This window comes from Gossypium arboreum, chromosome 1, assembly GCF_025698485.1.
Source record: "Gossypium arboreum isolate Shixiya-1 chromosome 1, ASM2569848v2, whole genome shotgun sequence".
NCBI classification, from domain to species: Eukaryota; Viridiplantae; Streptophyta; class Magnoliopsida; order Malvales; family Malvaceae; genus Gossypium; species Gossypium arboreum.
In genome coordinates this window covers 46979196-47003352 of record NC_069070.1, presented here as the reverse complement: position 1 = coordinate 47003352, position 24157 = coordinate 46979196, and positions in this window count along the sequence as shown.

Genomic DNA, 24157 nt, shown 5'->3' with positions numbered 1-24157 from the left:
GGGGCATGTTGTGTCTACTGAGGTGATCAAGGTGGACCCTCGAAAGATTGAGGCAATTCTGGAATGGAAGCCACCAAGGTTGATAACAGAAGTTTGAAGTTTTCTGGGGTTGGTAGGTTATTATCGAAGATTCGTGGAAGGATTTTCTATGTTGGCAGCACCATTAACGAAACTTATAAGGAAGGGAGCACCTTTTGTTTGGACGAATAAGCAGCAAGAGGCTTTTGAGAAACTGAAGAAGGTTTTGACAGAAGCGCCAGTGTTGATTCAACTAGAGTCTGGTAAGGATTTTACAGTGTACAGTGATGCGTCACATATAGGTTTAGGCTGCGTGTTAATGCAAGAGGGTAAAGCGGTCGCTTATGCTTCACGACAGCTTAAGCCTCACGAAGTAAACTATCCTACACATGACCTGGAGTTGGCAGCGGTGATTTTTGTGCTTAAGATATGGAGGCATTACTTGTATGGGGAGAGATACGTTATCTGTACGGATTACAAGAGTCTTAAGTACTTGCTGACTCAGAAGGAGCTGAATCTTAGACAGCGAAGGTGGATAGAGCTGTTAAAGGACTATGACTGTTCGATTGAGTACCATCCAGGTAAGGCAAATGTCGTGGCTGATGCGTTAAGCCGTAGGAATGTGGTAGAGTTGAAGGCAATGTTTGCTCGTTTAAGTTTGTATGACGATGGAAGCTTATTGGCAGAGTTACAAGTGAAACTAACTTGGGTGGAGCAGATTAAGAAGCAGTAGTTAGAGGATGAGTCGTTGGTTTCTCGATTTCAGCAAGTTGAGAAGGGGGGAATCCTGACTTTGGGTTAAATAATGATGGAGTTCTTTGTTTTTGAGGAAGAATTTGTATGCCGAAGGACTCTGACTTGAGATTGATGATTTTGAAAGAGGCACATAATGGACCTTGTGCTATGCTTCCAGGAGTGAGTAAGTTGTATCAAGACTTGCGAGAGCTATATTGGTGGCCTGGACTTAAGCGTGAAGTGACCGAATTTGTGGGGAAATGTTTGACGTGTCAACAAGTGAAGGCCGAGCATCAACTGCCTTCAAGATTGTTACAGCCAGTAAAGGTACCTCTTTGGAAGTGGGAAAGGGTAACTATGGATTTTGTAAGTGGCTTGCCGTTGACACCTTCTAAGAAGGATTCGGTTTGGGTAATTGTGGATAGGCTCACGAAATCTGCCCATTTCATACCTGTCCGAATCGATTACTCACTTCAGAAGCTGGCCAAGTTGTATCTAGCAGAGATAGTGCGGTTGCATGGAGTGCCGGTATCGATAATTTCTGACCGAAACCCAAGGTTTACATCTCGGTTTTGGCAGAAGTTGCATGAGGCGTTGGGAACGCGATTGGATTTTAGTACGGCTTTTCACCCTGAGTCGGATGGGCAGTCAGAGAGGGTCATTCAGATTCTAGAAGACATGTTGAGAGGTTGTGTTATTGAATTTAGGGACAGTTGGGAAGACTATTTGCCATTGGCGGAGTTCGCATATAACAACAGTTACCAAGCAAGTATTCAGATGGCTCCTTATGAGGCACTATATGGGCGAACGACACCTTCGCCTACTTGTTGGGCAGAGTTAGGGGAAAGGCAAGTACTTGGGCCAGAGTTGGTAGCAGATACTGAAAACAAGATTAAGGTGATCAGGAATCGGTTAAAGGAGGCAGCGGATCGACAAAAGTCTTATGTCGATCTGAAACGTAAGGATATTGAATATGCTGTATGGGACATGGTCTTCTTGAAAGTTTCGCCTTGGAAGAAGATATTGAGATTTGGTAAGAAGGGCAAGTTGAGTCCACGGTTTATTGGGCCTTATCGAATTATTAAGCGGATAGGGCTGGTGGCTTATCAACTAGAGTTACCTCCAGAGCTGGATCACATTTACGACATTTTTCATGTGTCCATGCTAAGGCGATATCGTTTTGGCCCAACTCATATCGTGCCAGTTGCAAAAATCGAGGTACGGTCGGATTTGACCTTTGAAGAAGAACCTGTGCAAATACTTGATCGCGACGTCGAGGTCCTGAGAAGGAAGTCAGTTCCATTAGTGAAGGTACTTTGGAGAAACCATGGCAAGGAAGAAGCTACTTGGGAAACTAAGGAAGCAATGCGTCAACAATACCCTCAACTGTTTGGATCAGGTAAATTTCGAGGCCGAAATTTCTTTAAGGAGGGTAGAGTTGTAACATCCTGATTTTCGGGTTTTACCGCGATTCTTGATATTTTGGTAAAGTTTTTAAAATTTGGTATTTGGCTGTGAAATTCATAATTTGAGTATGTAAATGGGCTTATGGAAGGCCCATGTGTTGGCCAAAACCCGGTAGAATTTTTGAATTTTGGACTTAAGAAGTTAGAGGCCTTGGATAGGTGGTCTTACTAAAATTTTTGGGTAAAATGTATCACAGAAGAGCCTCTAGTAAAGTGGCTAAGTGACGCCACTAAGGGGCTAGGAAAGTGGCATGTAAGTGGTTGGGGGAAGACCTGAGTTCGATTCCCTGTGATGACAAAGGTAATGTTATTTTTATGCTTGTGCATGCTAGAGTTTAAAGCTGGATGGAACTCTGTGTGAGAGAGTTTAATCAGTCAAATGCATGGATTAAGGAGGGATAAGGGGAGAGATTTTAGGGATTTGAAATGGGGATAAGGTTAGCCGACTTGAGGGGATTAGAGAGGGCATTTCGGCAGAGGAGTTTAGTTAGGGATTTTCGGCACTTGGGTACTTGTTTGCCATTTTCTTCCTTTTGTTTGGTTTTTTCCCTTTTTTCCTTTTTTAACCGAATCTATCATCTCTCCTCTCATCTTTTCTTCCTTTTCCTTCTTCCAAACCAGCCCACTATTTTCCTTCATTCATCTATTGTTTCTTTCCCTTACCTCCACTTTTGCCAAAATACCAGAAAAGCCGAAATCTGTGAAGCTAGGTGGTGCCGCTTCTTTGTTGACCAGCAACCCTCTTTTTCTTTTCACTTTTTAGTGGTCAATTCTCTTATCTTCTAGGCATAGATGGATTCAAGAAGAGAGACTGTGGTAAGTGCTCAAACTCTAAACGATTCCTAGAGTAACTGTTGACAAAAGCTGAAACCTCTATAGTCTAGGGAGGTGGTCGAATGTGGGTATAGGCCTTATTGGGTTCTTATTTTAATCTTTTTATGGTTTGTATAGTGAAGGAGCAGCAAGGCATAGTGTCGACTTGGATTAGCTCGAATCATCGAAGTGACTAGATCTAGTCATCAACTACGGCAAAGGTATGGATTCTAAGGCCATTATGGATGGTGGCTGAATGTGTAAGTGTCGATAATAGATGGTTCTCATTTTGGTTTAATTATTGTGAGTTGATCTATAAACGGTTGATTATATGAGAATTCGTGTAGGAAATCTCGTCGAGGAATATCGCGAATCAGGTGTGTAACGAATCTTCTATCGTAGCTTAAATCGATAAGTGCTGAAAAGCCGAAATGCCGAAATTATGGCATTTCGAGGACTTGTGAGCAAGCGAAAGCTCATTGGTTAGTTAGATTCGCTAAGTGGATGATCGAGAACATTGGAAAAAGGTAAGGACACGATTTGGTGCACGATGGTAAGTTGGGCCTCGAGTGGCTGAAATAGGGCCCAATGGGCTTCCGAGCCCATTTGGGTGAATTTGGCTGAAAATGGAATCCTGAAAAATTACACATTAAAACTGTTGAAACCGCTATGGAAAACGGGCTAAATGGGCCTATATGACTAATTCGGCTATGTAGAGCCCATTAAGGGTTTTTGGCCCAATAACTCGGTTTCGCTAAGAATGGGCCAGAATCACTGTTAAAACACTTGAAATTGTTGGAAACTGATATTAAACATGGAAAACCCTAATAATTGGTAAAAGTATGAAATTACCCTTATAGTATGAAAATGACTATTTTGCCCCTAGGTAAAAATGACCATTATACCCTTAGGGTTTAATTATGAATTTGACACATAGGATTTTGATATACAATATTGATATGATATGCACATGATATGTATGATATGCACATGATGTATTCATAAATGCATTGGGTTGGGTTTTTTTATGGATGGAGGAAGTGCAAAAGGGCTTATGCCCCAGTTTACCGAAAAGGGCTTATGCCCCAGTTATTAAAAGAGGCTAGGCCTCTAGTTATATGATAAAGCAACTATGCTGCCAGTGGAGAGTTTTGGTTGGGTGGGTTGAGTTATTCCCCACATGGAGAGCTTGGTTGGTACGGGTGGAGAGTAGCGGATGGTGGGTCGAGTAGTCTCCCCAAATGGGTTTGCATTCTTTCATTGACATTACATGAGAGATTGTAATGGGCCTATGGGCCATACCGTTTACAGTAAAGGCTTCAGCCCAGTAATATGAAATATGAAAAAGGCTTCGGTCTAGTGTTATGCAATATGAAATATGAAAAGGCTTCGGCCCAATATATGTTGAGATTGGTTTTGGGCTTAGGCCCAGCAGGCTGATATTGTTTTAGGCTCTGAAAGGGGCTTGTTGCACATTGAGTTTCCAAACTCATCCACTTTTCTTAACCTTGCAAGTGAGCCTTGATTTGGGGACTTGGAGCCTGAGGGGGTTCAGAGTGGCCACTGTGATCGCTTTTGGGCTTTTGGATAAGCGTTTGGCTTTCTTTAAGTTTATTTTTTTTGTTATTTATTTTTGGGTTGTAATAAGGCCATTTTAACTTTATTTTCTTTTTCTTTTCTAGGATTATTTTATTATTAATAACTTCGAACTGGTTGATAACAATTTCAAATGGGCTAGACTTAGGACGTGCTTTCAAACGATACCTGTTTTCAAAATAACACAACGCTACGATTATCCGATTTATCAAAGATATTCACTTAAATAAATTTCTACCCGATACAACCAAGTGTGGCAATGTTGGTGGGCATGTCTAGGATTGGATCCAATTGAAGAGCTTGGTATTTAAGCAGCCTTCATGGCTCACCTCCTCTGTTACGGATTCCTACCTGGTGCCCAGCTTCCATTCACTTTGTTAAGCTTAACAAAAGTTGGTTTTAAAACGCTAAAACGAAACGTGGATTTTTAACTTCAATGTGGCACATCAGATTTGGCCGTAACGTCTGGGCTGGGTTTGGGGTGTTACAAATATGGTCTATAGAATGTCTTAATTAATGTGATGATTGAACTAGTGAAATTTTTATCATTTTAGATTAAGAAAAACGGGGAACGAACCTTGACTATGGAAAAGACAAGGTGTACAAGGACTAGACTCGTTTTTACAAATTTTGTACCGAGGTAAGTTCACACGTAAATAATGCAATGAGAATAATGTATAAATGCTTAAATGTTGCATGAATTGTAATTCCCACCCTTGAAGGTAAGTTACAATATTTTGTCATTATGCAGGATTATGTTCTAACTCTTTTATCATGAAATATGTGATTGCCTAAGTGACTGAGTTTGTCAAATACTAAGTCTACGAGAAACATCCCATTTGAATTAGGAATAGATTAGGATACAGTGTGATATGTCACTAAGAACTATGTGGTTATCAAATCATTTGTATATGTGATATGTGATTATATAAATCCAGGTGCTAGTCAAGTACATTCTACCGTTGGCTGGGTAGACTGACATGTGTTGCGGGTACCTATCAGCTTGTGTGAGAAGCCCATGTAGTTACGTCTTGACTGTCAGCTTGTGTGAGCAGGCCTGTGATTAGCTCGAGAATGAGCAATATGTGATATGTTAAATAAGGTAGCATGTGGCCACATATGGTATGTTATGCGTATGTTTCCTGAGTATCCAATGATATTCCTAGTGTTCAACGGGTAAGTCGGTAGTTATTCAATGACTAAGTCAATGATGGTAATTATGTAGTTGTGTTACGAGTTGGCACAGGTATGTACGTAAAACTCTTGAGTAAAGTTTTCAATTTGTTAGGTACTTGTGGTAAGAGTATGTATAAGAAGGTTAAGCTTCTGAAACTTTGTTTTATTTTAACTATTGAGTCATGTTGTTTATTATATGCATGTGAGCTTACTAAGCTTTATGCTTACTCCTTTCCTTTCCATTTTCTTATAGTGCCATCAAGCTAGTATCGGGGATCAAGAGGCGTCGGAGGCATTGATCACACTATCACTCAAAGCTTTGGTATAGCTAGTTCAAATGTTTTGATTTTTGGTATGTATAGGGACTCAAATCTTAAGTTTAGTGTCTTGTTAGTTTAGCCACAAATGTTGGCTCATATGATGGATGTGATATTCATTTTGTATAGGCCATTAAATTTGGCTAATGATAATTGTTATTATGTGCATTTGATGCAAGTTTCTAATGGTTGTGGCCGATTTGGTTATATATATGTTATGCTTGTATTGGTTTGGTTAATCTTGTGTATGTTAATGTAAGTAAGGGTAGCAAAGAGGACTGGTAAATAGCCTTATTTTTGACCACACGGGTAGACACACGGGCATGTGTCCACACACGGCCAACCTCATAGGCGTATTGTTCGGCGTGTGTCCCCTGTACGTAAAAATTTCAAGTTAATATGCATGGTAGTAAACGCACGGGTAGAGACATGGCCGTGAGTTTTAGTCGTGTGGAGGACAGTACCATGTGTCTCAACCGTGTGGATGACACGGCATCTGGCCACGGGTGTGTGCCTCGGCCGTGTGCCTCTAATTGGATACAGACATCATAAATAGAATGTCAAGGTTTATAGACAAGGGCTAAGACACGGGCGTGTCATGGCCGTGTGAGAGACAAGGGCATGTGTCAGGCTCTGTGAAAATCCCTGCATGTTCGACTTTAGAATTTAATTCACATGGGCTCTGTACACGGGAGTGTCCTATCGTGCTTAGGCCGTGTGAACCACACGGGCATCTAGCACGGCCATGTCCTAATGGGCACACGGGCGCGTGCCCTGATTCTAAAGTCATCTTTCTAGAGTTTGTTAAAGGACCCGAATCAGTCCTGAATGGGTTTTGATGGATGTTTGGGGTCTCGTGAGTCAATGTTAATGAAGTTTAGACATGTTCCGAAAAATTTTTAAATTTTACCAAGTCTTGATGACTCGGAAGCGTTTGACTACATGTGCTTAAGAGTTGTAGCGCCTCATATTCCGTCCTAGTATAGGGTATGGGTGTGGGGTGTTACATTTAGTGGTATTAGAGCTGTGATTTAGATGGTTCTCAGACTAACGTAGTGTGTATTCGTGTCTAGCTATACATGCCATATATATTAGGATAGTGTGATCACTCCTGACAAATTTAAATTGTGTTTTTCATAGAGTAATGGATCCTGATCGAACAATGGCATATCATATTGAGAGTAACGTACCTGCTCTAGCTGAAGGTGCGGTGCCGACTGATAATAAACCTCCCACGGTTAGTCAGGGAGGAGGAGAAAGGGCTCGGGAGGCCTTTCTCCACATGATGAATAATTGGTACACAGAGTTTGTTCGAGTGAACCCGAATGCTCAACCTCTCCAGCCTCACCTATTCCTCAACCTGTCCCTATAGCATCCCAGGGTATGGATTTCGTGAGGTTAGATAAACCCCCAGTAGATAAGATCTGGAAGCTTGGAGCTGAGGAGTTTCGTGCTAATAAAGATGATGATCCTGAAAGGGCAAAGTTCTGGCTTGAGAATACCATCAGGGTATTTGATGAATTGTCATGCACACTAGATGAGTGCATGAAGTGTGTCGTATCACTTTTAAGAGACTTAGCATACTAGTGGTAGAACACCCTCGTGTCGATTGTACGAAGGGAGAGAGTCACTTGGGACTTCTTTCAAGAGGAGTTCCAGAAGAAGTATTTTAGACAACGATTCATCGACCAAAAACGAAAGAAATTTCTCAAGTTAAAACAAGGCCGGATGACGGTGGCAGATTATGAGCGTGAGTTCGTGAGACTTAGTAAGTACGCTTAAGAATGTGTATCGATCGAGGCCATTATGTGTAAGAAGTTTGAGGATGGATTAAATGAAGACATCTAATTGATTGTTGGTGTCCTTGATCTAAAAGAATTTGTAGTGTTGGTAGAGAGAGCTCGTAAGGCTAAAGAATTGGCCAAGGAGAAAAGGAAGGCTAAAATGAAGTTTCGTGACTCGAGGAAGAGACATATGGGTAAATCATTTTAGTTTTCATCTAAGAAATCGAAGGAATCTAACACTCGATCTAGTGCTTCAGCTGGATTCTCAACTAGAAACCAAGGAAAACAGTCTTCAGGACATAAGGCTCAGACTACTTCAGTAGTGAGTGTGGGCAATGCTCAGTCTAATAGGCCTGGGTATCAACACTATGGCCGACGACACCCCGGTGAGTGCTGGGTGAATAGCCAAGCATGTTTCAAATGTGGATCCCATGATCATTATATTAAAAATTGTCCTGAGATTGTTGAGAAGGAGAAATCCCAGAGTGCGAAGTCCGGCAACACTGCTCCTATAGGAAGGCCACAGAAGAATTCGAGAAGTGGAACAAATAGTAAGAGTGCCCCAGCTGGGAGGCCTGAAAATAAAGCACCTGCGAGGACGTATGAATTCGCGTTTGCGATGAGGCTTCATCTCATGACGTGATTACGGGTACCTTTTCTATCCATAATATACTTGTTGTTGCCTTAATTGACCCGGGGTCCAACCATTCATATATTTGCATGAAATTGGTACCCAATACGAACATGCTAGTTGAGTCTACTGAAATTTTGGTAAAAGTGTCTAACCCGTTAGGCAAACATGTGTTAGTTGATTAAGTATGTAGAAATTGTCCTTTGACAATTAGAAACCATTGTTTTCCGGCTGACCTCATGATATTGCCGTTTGATGAGTTTGATGTAATCCTTGGTATGAATTGGTTAACTTTCCATGTTGTTGTAGTGGATTGTGGAAGAAAATATATTGAGTTGAAATGCAAAGGTGGGGATGTTGTTTGGGTTGAACCGAGTGAATCGGATAACTTGCCAGTAGTGATATCGTCGATGACGGCAGAAAGATATTTGAGAAAAGGGTGCGAAGCTTATCTAGCTATTGTGTTGAATATTCAAGTATCCGAATTGAAGATTGAGTCAGTGCCAGTGGTATGTGAGTACCCAGATGTGTTTCTGGAAGTATTACCTGGATTACGCCCAACTAAGGAAGTTGAATTTGGTATCGAGTTAATCCCTGGTACGGCGCCAATCTCGATTTATCCATATAGGATGGCTTCGACGGAGTTAAAGGAGTTGAAAGTGCAGTTACAAGAATTAACGGACAAGGGTTTTGCGAGACCGAGTTATTCTGCATGGGGTGCTCCATTACTAGTACTGTTTGTGAAGAAAAAGGATGGATCAATAAGATTATGTATAGACTACCGATAACTCAACAAAGTTATAGTTAAAAACAAGTATCCTTTACCAGGAATCGATGATTTGTTTGACCAAATGAAGGGAGCCACTGTGTTTTCCAAGATAGACTTGAGGTCTAGTTACTATCAATTGAGAGTTAAGGATTTAGACATGCCGAAAACTACATTTCGGACGAGGTATGGTCACTACGAATTTTTAGTGATGCCTTTTGGATTAGCGAATGCGCCTACGGTGTTCATTGATTTAATAAACCATATTTTTCTGAACTATTTGGATAAATTTGTTGTAGTTTTTATCGACAATATTTTGATTTATTCTCGTAGTGAGTTTGAACATGTCGATCACTTGAGGACAGTGTTACAGATTCTGAGAGACAAACAATTGTATGCTAAATTTAGTAAGAGTGAGTTTTGGCTTAAAGAAGTCAGATTTCTGGGGCATATCGTATCTAGTGATGGGATTCGAGTTGATCCGAGTAAGATCTTGGCCATCATAGATTGGAAACCTCCGAGGAATGTATCTGAGGTTAGAAACATTTTGGGCTTAGCCTGCTATTACCAAAGGTTTGTTAAAGGATTTTCCATGATCGCTACTTCAATGACGAAGTTGTTATAGAAGGATGTCAAATTCGAATGGTCAGAAAAATGCCAACAGAGTTTTGAAATCTTAAAAACATTGTTGACTGAGGCCCTAGTTTTAGTTCAACCTGAACTGGGCAAAGAGTCTGTAGTTTATAGTGACGCGTCATTGATTGGTCTCGGATGTCTACTGATGCAAGAAGGAAAGGTGATAGCTTATGCCTTGAGGCAGCTGTAATCACATGAGAAAAATCATCCGACCCATGATTTGGAGCTAGTCGCTATTGTATTCGTGTTAAAGATCTAGAGACAACATTTGTATGATGAGAAATGTCAAGTATTCACCGATCACAAAAGCTTAAAGTACTTGATGACTCAAAAGGAGTTAAACTTGTGGCAACGGAGGTGGCTAGAGGTGATAAAAGATTACGAGTTAGTGATTGACTATCATCCAGGAAAGGCAAATGTGGTTGCTGATGCTTTGAGTAGGAAATCCTTTTTTGCATTAAAGGCTATGAACACTCAGTTAGCTTTATCGGATGATAGCTCTATTTTAGCTGAATTGAGAGCTAGACCAATGTTCTTCCAAGAAATCTTTGATGCTAAAAAATGTGACAACAAATTGGAAGCCAAAAGAGTTCAATGTGAATCGGGTGTAGAAACAGAGTTTCAAATTAATTCTGATGGATACTTGATGTTCCAAGATAGGATTTGTGTCCTTAAAGGTACCGAACTGATTCAGAAGATCTTAAGCGAGGCACATAGTTGCCGTTGGTCAGTCCATCCCGGAAGTACCAAAATGTACAATGATTTAAAGAGACTGTATTGGTGGCTGGGTATGAAAAAGGATATCTTAGAGTTTGTTTCGAAATGCTTGATATGTCAACAAGTGAAATACCTTCTGGGTTACTTCAACCTGTGATTATCCCCGAGTGGAAATAGGACTTAATTACTATAGATTTCGTAACGAGACTACCATTATCACCAAGAAAGAAAGATGCGATTTGGGTCATGGTGGATCGATCAACTAAATCAACTCACTTTATTTCGGTATGCACTGACTACTCACTTGATAAGTTAGCCGAGTTGTATGTTTCTGAAATTGTGAGACTTTATGAAGTACCTCTGTTGATCATTTCGGATAGAGATCCGAGATTCACATCGTGGTTTTGGAAGAAGCTCCGAGAGGCTTTAGGTACAAGATTGAGTTTTAGTATCGTTTTCATCCGTAAACTGATGGTTAGTCAGAGAGAGTAATCCAGGTTTCTGAAGATATGCTCCGATGTTGTGTATTAGAATTCCAAGGTAGTTGGGAAAGGTATTTGCCGTTGGTAGAATTTGCTTATAAGAATAGTTTTCAATCGAGTTTGAAAATGGCGCCTTATGAGGCTTTGTATGGGTGTAAGTGCCAAATGCCTTTGCATTGGACTAAACTCAGAGAGATTCAGATTCATGGAGTCGATCTAGTCAAGGAAACCAAAGAAAAAGTAAGAGTAATCTGTGATTGCATGAAAGCCGCTCCAGATAGACAGAAATCCTACGTTGATTTGAAGCGGAAAGAGATCCAGTTTCAAGTCGGTGATAAGGTATTTTTCAAAGTGTCTCCATGGAAGAAAGTTCTGAGGTTTGGTCGGAAGGGCAAACTGAGTTTGCATTTTATTGGACCATATGAGGTTACCAAAAAGTTAGGGCCGGTGGCATATCGGTTACTTTTACCGTTAGAGTTAGAGAAGATTAACGATGTGTTCCATGTGCCTATGTTACACTGATACCGATCAGATCCATCGCATGTGATTTCACCAACTGAGGTTGAAATTCGATCGGACATGACTTATGGTGAGGAACAGGTCAAGATTCTTTCTCGGAAAATCAAACAAGTGAGAAAAAAAAGTGTAGAACTTGTGAAAGTATTATGGCATAGACATGGGGCTGAAAAGGCCACTTGGGAGCTTGAGGAGACTGAGAAATCAATACCCAAACTTTTTCACCGTTAAGATTTTCGGGGATGAAAATCCCTAAGGAGGAGAAATGTAACAGCCCGATTTTGGGGCTAATCGGAATAGTTGTTTTGAGACCACAAATTTGAGGCCGAGAAATTTTTTTTATTGTTTTAATATTATTTTATGTGTTATAGTATGACTTTATAAGTGCATGAAAATTTTGATGAACAAATTTTAATGATTGTAAGCTTAATCGCGAAAAAAGACTAAATCGCATAAAAGGTAAAAGTTCTATTTTACATGATAGATAGACCAAATAGTTAGAGAACCATAATTGGGGGTCTTTAAAGGGCAAATAGACCCTTTTTAGGAGAGTGGTCGGCCATATGGGGGACAAAAGAGGTCAAAGGTCAATATTAGGTGTGTTTGGTGACGTAATTGATTAAAATAAAAATAAAAGAAAGAGAAAAAGATATCATCTTCTTCTCATTTCCTTTCCTACCAAAAATACCAAAAAATTGAGGGTTTCTGGAAGCTTGAAATTGTAGCCACTCTCCATCTTTGAAAGTAAGTGATTTAGATAACCTTACTTGATAATTTTTATGTTTTTGAAGCCTCTAAAGCTTAATTTAGCTATTGAGGGGACTATTTTGCAAAACGATTGAAAGTCTAGGGTTTTGTCGTGAAAGCTTTTGAGAATTTTGATGAAATATTATGGTAGAAAATGAGTTATGGTGGTTAAATGAACAATTCTTGTGAAGTAGTTTTCATGAAAACACCTAAAGGGACCATTTTGTCAAGTTTATAAAATAGGTTGTAAATGTACGAAATAATTGAAATTGTGGGCTGTTTCTAGTATAAAAAGAATTCGGCTAGGCTTAATTAGTGAGAAAATTTGATGAAAATTGATTTACAAACTTAGGGGTAATATCATAATTTTGCGAAAGCCTAGGGGAGAAATGGTTATTTTGCCAAAATGTGGTCTATATAATGTCTTAATTAATGTGATGATTGAACTAGTGAAATTTTTATCATTTTAGATCAAGAAAAACGAGGAACGGACCTTGACCGGGGAAAAGACAAGGTGTACGAGGACTAGACTCATTTTTACAAATTTTTCACCGAGGTAAGTTCACACGTAAATAATGCAATGAGAATAATGTATAATTGCTTAAATGTTGCATGAATTGTAATTCCCACCCTTGAAGGTAAGTTACAATATTTTGTCGTTATGCGGGATTATGTGTTAACTCTTTTATCATGAAATATGCGATTGCCTAAGTGACCGAGTTTGTCAAAGGTAAGTCTACGAGAAATGTCCCGTTTGAACTAGGAATAAATTAGGATACAATGTGACGTGTCATTAGGAACTATGTGGTTATAAACTCATTTGTATATGTGATGTGTGATTATATAAATCCGGGCGCTAGTCAAGTACGTTCTACAGGTGGCTGAGTAGCCCGACATGTGTTGCGGGTACCTGTCAGCTTGTGTGAGCAGCCGGTGTAGTTACGTCGTAACTGTCAGCTTCTGTGAGCAGGCCTGTGATTAGCTCAAGAACGAGCAATATGTGATGTGTTAAATAAGGTAGCATGTGGCCACATATGGTGTGTTATGTGTATTGTTTTTGAGTATCCAATGATATTCCTAGTGTTCAACAGGTAAGTTAGTAGTTATTCTGTAACACCCCTCACCTGTATCCAACATCGGGACAGGGCTCGAGGCATTACTGGAAATTTACACTTTTAGTATACTAACTCAGGTCAGAAAATTTCACTTGGAATTAAAACTTTTTAATCATGAATAACTCATCCTTTGTATAGGCCTTTGAGACCTATAACATACCTAAAGGCAATGCGGGACAAATTCGGGCACGTTCGATGAATCTTAGTCACCTCGGAAAATTTTCCGTAACATAAAGGGTCACACGCCCGTATAGATGGGTCGTCGAACTCACACGCCCGTGTGGCTTGGGGTACGACCCTGCCCTTCAACCATGGGCAACACTGACTTATTAACACGGCCAGGACACACACCCGTGCTGCCTACTCGTAGACGACACTGTTATTTGAACACGGCCATGGTACACGCCCGTGTACAACATTGAGCTAAAATTTTAAGTGCAGGGGACACACGACCATACCACACACCCTGAGAGAGAATCGTGTCTCACACATGGCCTAGACACATGCCCATGTGTCCAACCATGTGGACTCTAATAGGCTATTTTCCAAGCCTTTAGTCACCCCTTTCTACTACTTGGGCTTAGTGGTCACCAAGTTTGAGAGAAAACATGATTTTACACTTGTAAATAATCTTAATAAAGCTAGTTGTATGGAAACCTCATATCATTGGTTTCTCACATGAAAGGTTATTTTTCCATTTAGTGTTATGGGTTACCACGTCACTTTAATTCATCTAAAATCAGCTCGTTCATGTGACTCATTGCCAATTGGTAACAACCCATCACTTGCAATTAAAACCATGCAAAATTTTGTAGGTCATAGCCCACTTCAATTAAGTCAATTTTCATGGCCATATAGAAAGAGATAAACACATTTTTACATGCTTTCATTTGGAAAATCAAATGACACATATAACAAAATACTCAAAAATACTATACATGCCATTGAACAAAATAAACTAAGTCTTTATACCAAAGCTTGTCTAGTTGATAGTGTGTTGACTCTTCAATCCTATTCCAGTCCTTATGAGTCCTCGAGCTCTACGAGAGAGGAAAAAGAGAGGGGTAAGCATTTTCATGCTTAGTAAGCTCGAATAATTGAGAAGTAAACTTACCGAGTAATTAGCATACATCCATACTTCAATCATCAAATCATCAATTATGAAATGATTTCCTATCACATGCACTCAATCAATAAGTTAGTCACATAACAAAGCATCATGTAATTTATGTAGATGAGCTCATCATTTATCATCTTATTGACATACATCATATTAATCCCATTGAGTTTCTAGGAAATCTCGATGGAATACCCATTATTCGTCAATTCTTACGAATGATCATTTCGCATATATGCACTCCCGCAACCTCACATCTCGTGGCAGGATTACCAGTCCAGGCTAAATCCCCCATATCATAAACTCATAAGGTGATGTCGGGATTACAAGTCTAGGCTAAATCACTTATAGCGGCAAACAGCCTTAATGAGCTCAGATCTGAGTTACCAGTCTAGGCTAAATTCAGACCCTAATAGGATTACCCGTTCGGGCTAAATCCTCAATGCACATATATTCTTCGGGAGGCTCGATCATTCAATGAACAGCCGTCTAGGTAGGATCCTTTCTGTACTAGAGATCACGGATTACCCATCCGAGCTAAATCCTTACTGCAACACATGCAGGATCTCTTTACACATATCAATGAGAGTTTCTCCATCGAATTCCCTTTGTCAACCATTCGAGACATTTTTCACATGTTACCATCAAATATGCATTTCTATGATATTTCATGCTAATAATTAATGCAACCATGATGCATTCATAAATCATTCAATTATACATATTAGGGGTTTACTTTAAGTTATCCGAACATATCTGGTATTCTTTTCGGAGTTGTGTTTCGTTTATTTTGAAACCTTGTGTTTACCTCGATCGACCTCCAAAATTTGTTCCTCGGGGTCTATAATAGCAAAATTAACTCATTAATACCCCATATTATACATTTCAAGCTTAATATCTACCCCGATCCAAATGACCGTTTTGCCCCTAACCTTTCACATTTTTTTCGATTTAGTCCTTAGGCTCGTATAATGAAACACATGCACTTTTTATCTTACCCAAGCCTAGCCGAACACTTTTCCTTCTTATGGTAGCCGACATTTTCCATATTTTTCTCATTTCTACCACACATTTACATTTTTTGTAAAATAGTCCCTATAAGGGTTTCTCATGAAAACCAGCTAGGAAAAGATGTTTAATACATATTTATCTGTCATATTCCTCCATAATCCATCAAAATACAAGAAACTCATGCATGGGTAGATTTTTAAACATGAACCCTAGCATGAAATTGGGTAGAAATGGAGAGAGCAAGCTACCGGGATTTCAAAAATACAAAGAACATTAAAAATAGGGCTTGGGAGCACTTACAATTGAGTTTGGAAAGCTTGAAACCCTAGCTATGGAGAGCATGCAAATTTCGGCAGCTATGGAGAAGAAGATGAATGAATTTTGCTTCCTTTTCCCCTTTTTATTTCATTTATTACCAAATGACCAAAATGCCCTTCCTTAATAACCTTTCAAAATTTTCCATGCATGCTCATTTTTGTCCAAAAACTTAGAATTTGGGGAAATTGCTCTCCAAGACCTTCTAATTCATAATTTAAAGCAATTTCATGCAAATTGGTTCTAGAATCCAAGTTTTGCAATTTATTCAATTTAGTCCCTAATTTCCAATTGGACGTCTTATACTTAGAATTTCTTCATGAAACTTTAACACATGCATATATTCATATTCTAGGCCTCATAATAATTATAAAATAAATATTTTTATGTCGGATTTGTGGTCAAAAAACCACTATTCCGACTAGGCCCTATTTCGGGATGTTACATTTTCCCCACTTAGGGACTTTCGTGCTCGAAAGTCTTACCAAAAAACAGATTCGGATATTGACTTCTCATGGTTTCTTCTGGCTCCCATGTGGCCTCTTCTACACCATGTCTATGCCATAAAACTTTTACCAGAGCCACTTCTTTATTTCTCAACTGTTTAACTTCACGAGCCAATATCTTAACTGGTTCCTCTCCATAAGTCATGTCTGGTCAAATTTCAATCTTAGTTGGCAAAATCACATGAGAGGGGTCTGACCGGTATCTCCTTAACATGGATACATGGAACATGTCATGAATCTTTTCCAGTTCGGGTGGCAACACCAAACGATAGGCTAATGGTCCAACTCTTTCGGTAATCTCGTACGGCCCGATAAATCGTGGACTCAGTTTACCTTTCCGACGAAATCTTAATACTTTTTTCCATGGAGATACTTTCAAAAATAATCTATCTCCAACTTGAAACTCAATTTCCTTTCTTTTTCAGATCAGCATAAGACTTTTGCCTATCTGATGCCGCTTTTAAACAATCCCGTATTGCTTTAACTTTTTCTTCAGTTTCTTTGATCAAATCAACTCCATGAATCTGATTTTCCTTGAGTTTTGTCCAGTACAATGGAGTTCGGCACTTCCTACCATACAAGGCCTCATAAGGTGCCATCTTCAAACTTGTTTGGAAACTATTGTTGTAGGCAAATTCTACCAATGGCAAGTGTTTTTCCCAACTACCCTGAAATTCGAGGATGCAACAACGCAACATGTCCTCGAGAATCTGAATCAACCGCTCAGACTGACCATCGGTCTGAGCGTGAAAAGCTGTGCTGAAGCTCAACTTTGTACCCAAGGCTTCTTGTAACTTTTTCCAGAATCTCGAAGTGAACCTCAGGTCTCTGTCTGAAATAATCGACAGTGGTACTCCGTGCAATCTTACTATCTCAGAAATGTAAAAATTAGCAAATCTATCAAGAGAATAATCCATCCTTACCAGGATAAAATGAGCCGACTTTGTCAATTTGTCCACTATAACCCATATGGCATCTTTCTTTTTCGGAGTTAAAGGTAATCCCGTCATGAAGTCCATAGTAACTCTGTCCCACTTCTATTCGGGGACCATTACAGGCTGTAACAAACCTGAAGGCACTTGATGTTCAGCTTTAACTTGCTGACATACCAGACATTTCGATACAAATTCAGAAACATCTCTTTTCATGCTGTTCCACCAGTACATCTTCTTTAAATCATTGTACATCTTGGTACTTCTAGGGTGAACAGACAAACAACTGTTATGTGCTTCTTGCAAAATCTTCTGAATAAGTTCATTGTCTTTGAGTACACAAACCCTATCTCTAAACATTAAACATCCATCGGGACTAATTCGGAAATCTGACTCAACACCAGGCTCACATTGAGTCCTTTTTGCTTGCAAGTCATCATCATTAAGCTGAGCATTATGAATTTCCTGTAGAAATGTCGGCCTAGCCTCCAACTAGGCCAAAACTGAACCATCATCAAGCAATGTCAAATGAGTATCCATGGCTTTCAAAGCATACAAGGATTTTCTACTCAATGCATCGGCGACTACATTCGACTTTCCTAGGTGATAGTCGATAGTTAGATCATAATCCTTAATTAATTCTAACTATCTTATTTGTCTCAAATTTAATTCTTTTTGAGTCATCAAATATTTCAAACTCTTGTGGTCTATGAATATACGGCAAGTTTCGCCATACAAATAATGCCTCCAAAATTTTAAGGCAAAAAGTCATGGGTTGGATAATTCTTCTCGTGAGGCTTCAATTGCCGTGAAGCATAGGCTATGACCTTGCCATCTTGCATAAGCACACAACCAAATCAATTTAAGGATGCATCACTGTAGACAACAAATTCTTTTCCTAATTCAGGTAGCACTAAAACAGGAGCTTCGGTCAGCAATGTCTTTAACTTTTCAAAACTTTGCTGATACTTCTCCGTCCATTCAAACTTAATGTCTTTCTGTAGCAGCTTCATCATCGGAGTCGCTATCATGGAAAATCCTTTAACAAACATTCGATAGTAATCTGCTAAGCTTAAAAAGCTTCTAACTTTAGTTACATTCTTGGGTGATTTACATTCAACAATTGCAGAAATCTTACTTGGATCAACTCAGATGCCTTCACCCGAAACTATATGACCCAAAAATCCAACTTCTTGGAGCTAAAACTCACTCTTGCTAAACTTAGCATACAGTTGCTTTTCCTGCAAGGTCTGCAACACAATTATCGGTGCTTCGCATGCTCTGTCTCATCTTTAGAGTAGATCAAAATGTTGTCAATAAACACAACGACAAACTTATCCAAATATGGCCGAAAGATCCTATTCATTAAATCCATAAACACAGCTAGTGCATTCGTCAGCCCAAATAGCATGACAAGAAATTCATAATGACCATACCTCGTTCTGAAAGCTATCTTGGCTACATCTGAGTCTTTAACTCGCTGTTGATAACAGCTAGACCTCAAGTCTATCTTGGAGAATATGGTGGCTCCTCTCAACTGGTCAAACAAATCATCGATCCTTGGCAAAGGATACTTATTCTTGATAGTCACCTTGTTTAGTTGCCGATAATTGATACATAACCTGATCGAACCATCTTTCTTCTTTATGAACAACACGGAGGCACCCCAAGGTGAAAAACTTGGCCTAGCAAATCCTTTATCCGTCAGCTCTTGCAACTGTGCTTTTAACTCCTTCAAGCCGGTAGGTGCCATTCTATACGGGGCAATAAAAATAGGAGTCATCCCTGGCACCAATTCAATACCAAACTCTATCTCTCTTTCAGGAGGCAATCCGGGTAATTTCTCCGAAAACACATCTGAATACTCACATACTATTGGCACAGATTCAATCTTCAATTCAGTTTCCTTAGTGTTCAACAAAAATGCAAGGTAAGCTTCGTATCCTTTCCTCATATATCTCTGGGCAACCATTATTGTGATTACAACCAGCGATGAACCCAATTCTCTTGATTTGACCCGTAGAATCTTACCATCTGGGCATTTTAACTTAATATACTTACTACCACAATTCACTGTTACATCATGAAGGGCTAACCAGTCCATTCCAAATATTACATCAAATTCATCAAATGGTAATAACATAAGGTTAGCCGGGAAACAACGACCTTGAATCGTCAAAGGATAATTCTTATAGAGTTTATCAACTAGGACTGATCTGCCTAGTGGGTTCGACACTCTAATAATATCTTCCATATGTTCAACAAGTATGTTCATACTAGATGCCAATCTCATGCAGATATATGAATGAGTCAACCTCGGGTCAATTAAAGCAACAACACTTATATTAAAAAGAGAGAAAGTACCCGTAATAACATCAGAAGCAGCGGCTTCCTCTCGAGCACGTATCGCATACGTTCTTGCCAGGGCTCGAACCTCTAATTTTCCAGCGTCTTTAGTTACAACTCGACTACCATTAGCATTCCCAGGGTATCTCGGAGGTTTACCTCATAGAATGGGAGCACCCACCTTTAGAGCTATTTCCTCATCTTTTTCAGCTTGTTGCGGGCAGTCTCTGAGAAAGTGATCAAGAGAACCACATCTGAAACATGAGCCGCTCTTCATTCGGCACTTTTCGAAGTGAAATTTGATGTAGCTCTTAAACTTTAGTTTTTGATCATCTACACTCCCTACACTAGTCACCATCAGGGAGGAAGACTTTTGACCTCGTCGTTTAGAGCTTCTCGATCTACCCGAATATCCCACTGACAAAGTGAAGCATTCATGTAGGCTTCTGGCCTTTTTCGTGGAGAACGAGAGTGTTTTACCGCTAGACCTCTTGCTCGTAACTCGAGCCTCTCTCTTAGCTTGTTTTCTTTCATTATTAAGTTCATCAGCCTTCTTGGCTCGATCGGCCAATGCGGCAAACTCCCGTATTTCTAAGATCCCAATCAACAACTTGATGTCCTCATTCAGACCCTCCTCGAAGCGTTTGCACATTTCCGATTCCGTTTGGACCCATTCAATTGCGTATTGACTTAGTCGTATGAACTCTCTCTCGTATTCTGCTACAGTCTTGTTCCCTTGTTTCAGTTCCAGGAACTTCTTTTGCTTTGAGTCCAAAAATCGTTGGCTAATATATTTCTTCCTAAACTTTACTTGGAAAAAATCCGAAGTAATATTTTCTTTCGGCACTACCGAGGATACGGTCTTCCACCAATTGTATACAGTGTCCTTCAAAAATGACACAGCACACTTCAAACATTCCTCAGGTGTCCATGAAAAATCATCTAGCACCCGCCTAGTATTCTCGAGCCAGAACTCATCTCTTTCAGTGTCATCATCAACTTTAACTCTGAATTCTTCAGCCCCATACTTTCTAAGCTTATCTACAGGGGCTTTACTGATTCTCACCGGTGCCATACCTCGTGGCACATCCTTATCAGGTTAGTTAGGGGGCGGGGGAGGTCTTGGTATATTGGGGTGATTTGATAGGTAATCCCCAAACCATTCATCCATCATATCAAAGAAGGGAGCTTGGGCCTCTTCTCGGCCTTCTGACATCAGCCTTCTACTACTACTAGATACAGCTCATTGTACGGAAGCTGGAGCATGGCTCTCGACACCTTCGGACTCATCTTGTGCTTGATTGGAAGACATTCACTATATTCAAAATAGTTTAAACAATTAGGAGACGTCACACTATCAATATTCGAATAATGGCATGTATAATGAACTTTAACATCCTCTACGGTAGTCCTAGAACCGACTAAACCGTAGCTCTGATACCAATAAATGTAATACCCCTCACCCGTATCAAACACTGGGACAAGGCTCGAGGCATTATCAGAACTTTACACTTTTAGTATATTAACTTGGGTCACAAAATTTCACTTGAAATTAAAACTTGTCAATCATGAATATCTCATCCTTTGTATAGGCCTTCGAGACCTATAACATACCTAAAGGCAATGCGGGACAAATTCGGGCACGTTTGATGAATCTTAGTCTCCTCAGAAAATTTTCCTTAACATAAAGGGTCACATGCCCGTGTAGATGGGCTGTGCGGACTCAACGCCCGTGTGGCTTGGGGCACACCAATGCCCTTCAACCATGGGCAACATTCACTTATTAATACAACCAGGACATACACCCGTACTGCCGACCCGTGGACGACACTGTCATTTGAACACGACCACGGTACACGCCCATGTGGCCTACCGTGTACAACTCTGAGCTAAAAATTTAAATGCAGAGGACACATGACCATAACACACACCCTTGGGAGAGAACCGTGTGTCACACACGGCCTAGACACACACCCATGTGTCCAACCATGTGGACTATAATAGGCTATTTTCCAAGCCTTTAGTCACCCCTTTCTACTACTTGGGCTTAGTGGTCACCAAGTTTGAGAGAAAACATGGTTTTACACTTGTAAATAATCTTAATAAAGCTAGTTGTATGGAAACCTCATATCATTGGTTTCTCACATGAAAGGTTATTTTCCATTTAGTGTTATGGGTTCCCACGTCACTTTAATTCATCTAAAATCGGCTCGTTCATGTGACTCATTGCCAATTGGTAACAACCCATCACTTGCAATTAAAACCATGCAAAATTTTGTAGGTCATAGCCCACTTCAATTAAGCCAATTTTCATGGCCATATACAAACAGATAAACACATCTTTACATGCCTTCATTTGGAAAATCAAATGACACATATAACAAAATACTTAAAAATACTATACATGCCATTGAACAAAATAAACTAAGTCTTTATACCAAAGCTTGTCTAGTTGATAGTGTGTTGACTCTCCAATCCTATTCCAGTCCTTATGAGTCCTCGAGCTCTACGAGAGGGGAAAAAGAGAGGGGTAAGCATTTTCATGCTTAGTAAGCTCGAATAATTGGGAAGTAAACTTACCGAGTAATTAGCATACATCCATACTTCAATCATGAAATCATCAATTATGAAATGATTTCCTAACACATGCACTAAATCAATAAGTAGTCACATAACAAAGCATCATGTAATTTATGTAGATGAGCTCATCATTCATCATTTTATTGACATACATCATATTAATCCCATTGAGTTTCTAGGAAATGTCGATGGAATACCCATTATCCGTCAATTTTATGAATGATCATTTCACATATATGCACTCCCGCGAACCTCACATCTCATGGCAGGATTACCAGTCCAGGGTAAATCCCCCATATCATAAATTCATACGGTGATGTCGGGATTACAAGTCTAGGCTAAATCCCTTATAGCGGCAAACACCCTTAATGAGGTTGGATCTGAATTACCAGTCCAGGCTAAATTTAGACCCTAATAGGATTACCCGTCCGGGCTAAATCCTCAATGCACATATATTCTTCTAGAGGCTCAATCATTCAAGGAAATGCCGTTTGGGCTAGATCCTTTCCATACTCGAGATCACGGATTACCCGTCCGGGCTAAATCCTTACTGAAACACAAGCAAAATCTCTTTACACATATCAATAAGGGTTTATCCATCGAATTACCTTTGTCAACCTCATCCGAGACATTTTTCACATGTTACCATCAAATATGCATTTCTATGATATTTCATGCTAATAATAAATGCAATCATCATGCATTCATAAATCATTCAATTATGCATAATAAGGGTTTACTTTAAGTTATCCGAACTTATCTGGTATTCTTTTCGGAGTTGTGTTTCGATTATTCCGAAACCTTGCATTTACCTCGATCGACCTCCGGAATTTGTTCCTCAGGGTCTATAACAGCAAAATTAACTCATTAATAGCCCACATTATACATTTCAAGTTTAATATCTACCCCTAGTCCAAATGACCGTTTTGCCCTTAACCTTTCACATTTTTTTCGATTTAGTCCCTAGGCTCGTATAATGAAATACATGCACTTTTTATCTTACCCAAGCCTAATCAAACACTTTTCCTTCTTATGTAGCCCACATTTTCCATATTTTTCTCATGTCTACCACACATTTACATCTTTTGCAAAATAGTCCCTATAAGGGTTTGTCATGAAAACCAACTAGGATAAGATGTTTAATACACATTCATCTTTCATATTCCTCCATAATCCATCAAAATACAAGCAACTCATGCATGGGTAGATTTTTAAACATGAACCCTAGCATGAAATATGGGTAGAAATGGAGAGAGCAAGCTATCGGGATTTCAAAAATACAAAGAACATTAAAAACGGGGCTTGGGAGCACTTACTATTGAGTTTGGAAAGCTTGAAACCCTAGCTATGGAAACCATGCAAATTTAGCAGCTATGAAGAAGAAGATGAATGAATTTTTCTTCCTTTTTCCCTTTTTATTTCATTTATTACCAAATGACCAAAATGCTTTTCCTTAATAACCTTTCAAATTTTCGATGCATGCCCATTTTTGTCCAAAAACTTAGAATTTGGGGAAATTTCTCTCCAAGACCTCCTAATTCATAATCTAATTCAATTTCATACAAATTGCTTCTAGAATCCAAGTTTTGCAATTTATTCAATTTCGTCCCTAATTTCCAATTGGACATCTTATACTTTGAATTTCTTCATGAAACTTTAACACGTGCATATATTCATATTCTAGGCCTCATAATAATCATAAAATAAATATTTTGATGTCAAATTTTGTCCCGAATCCACTATTCTGACTAGGCCTTATTTCGGGATGTTACATATTCAACGACTAAGTCAATGATGGGAATTATGCAATTGTGTTACGAGTTAGTACAGGTATG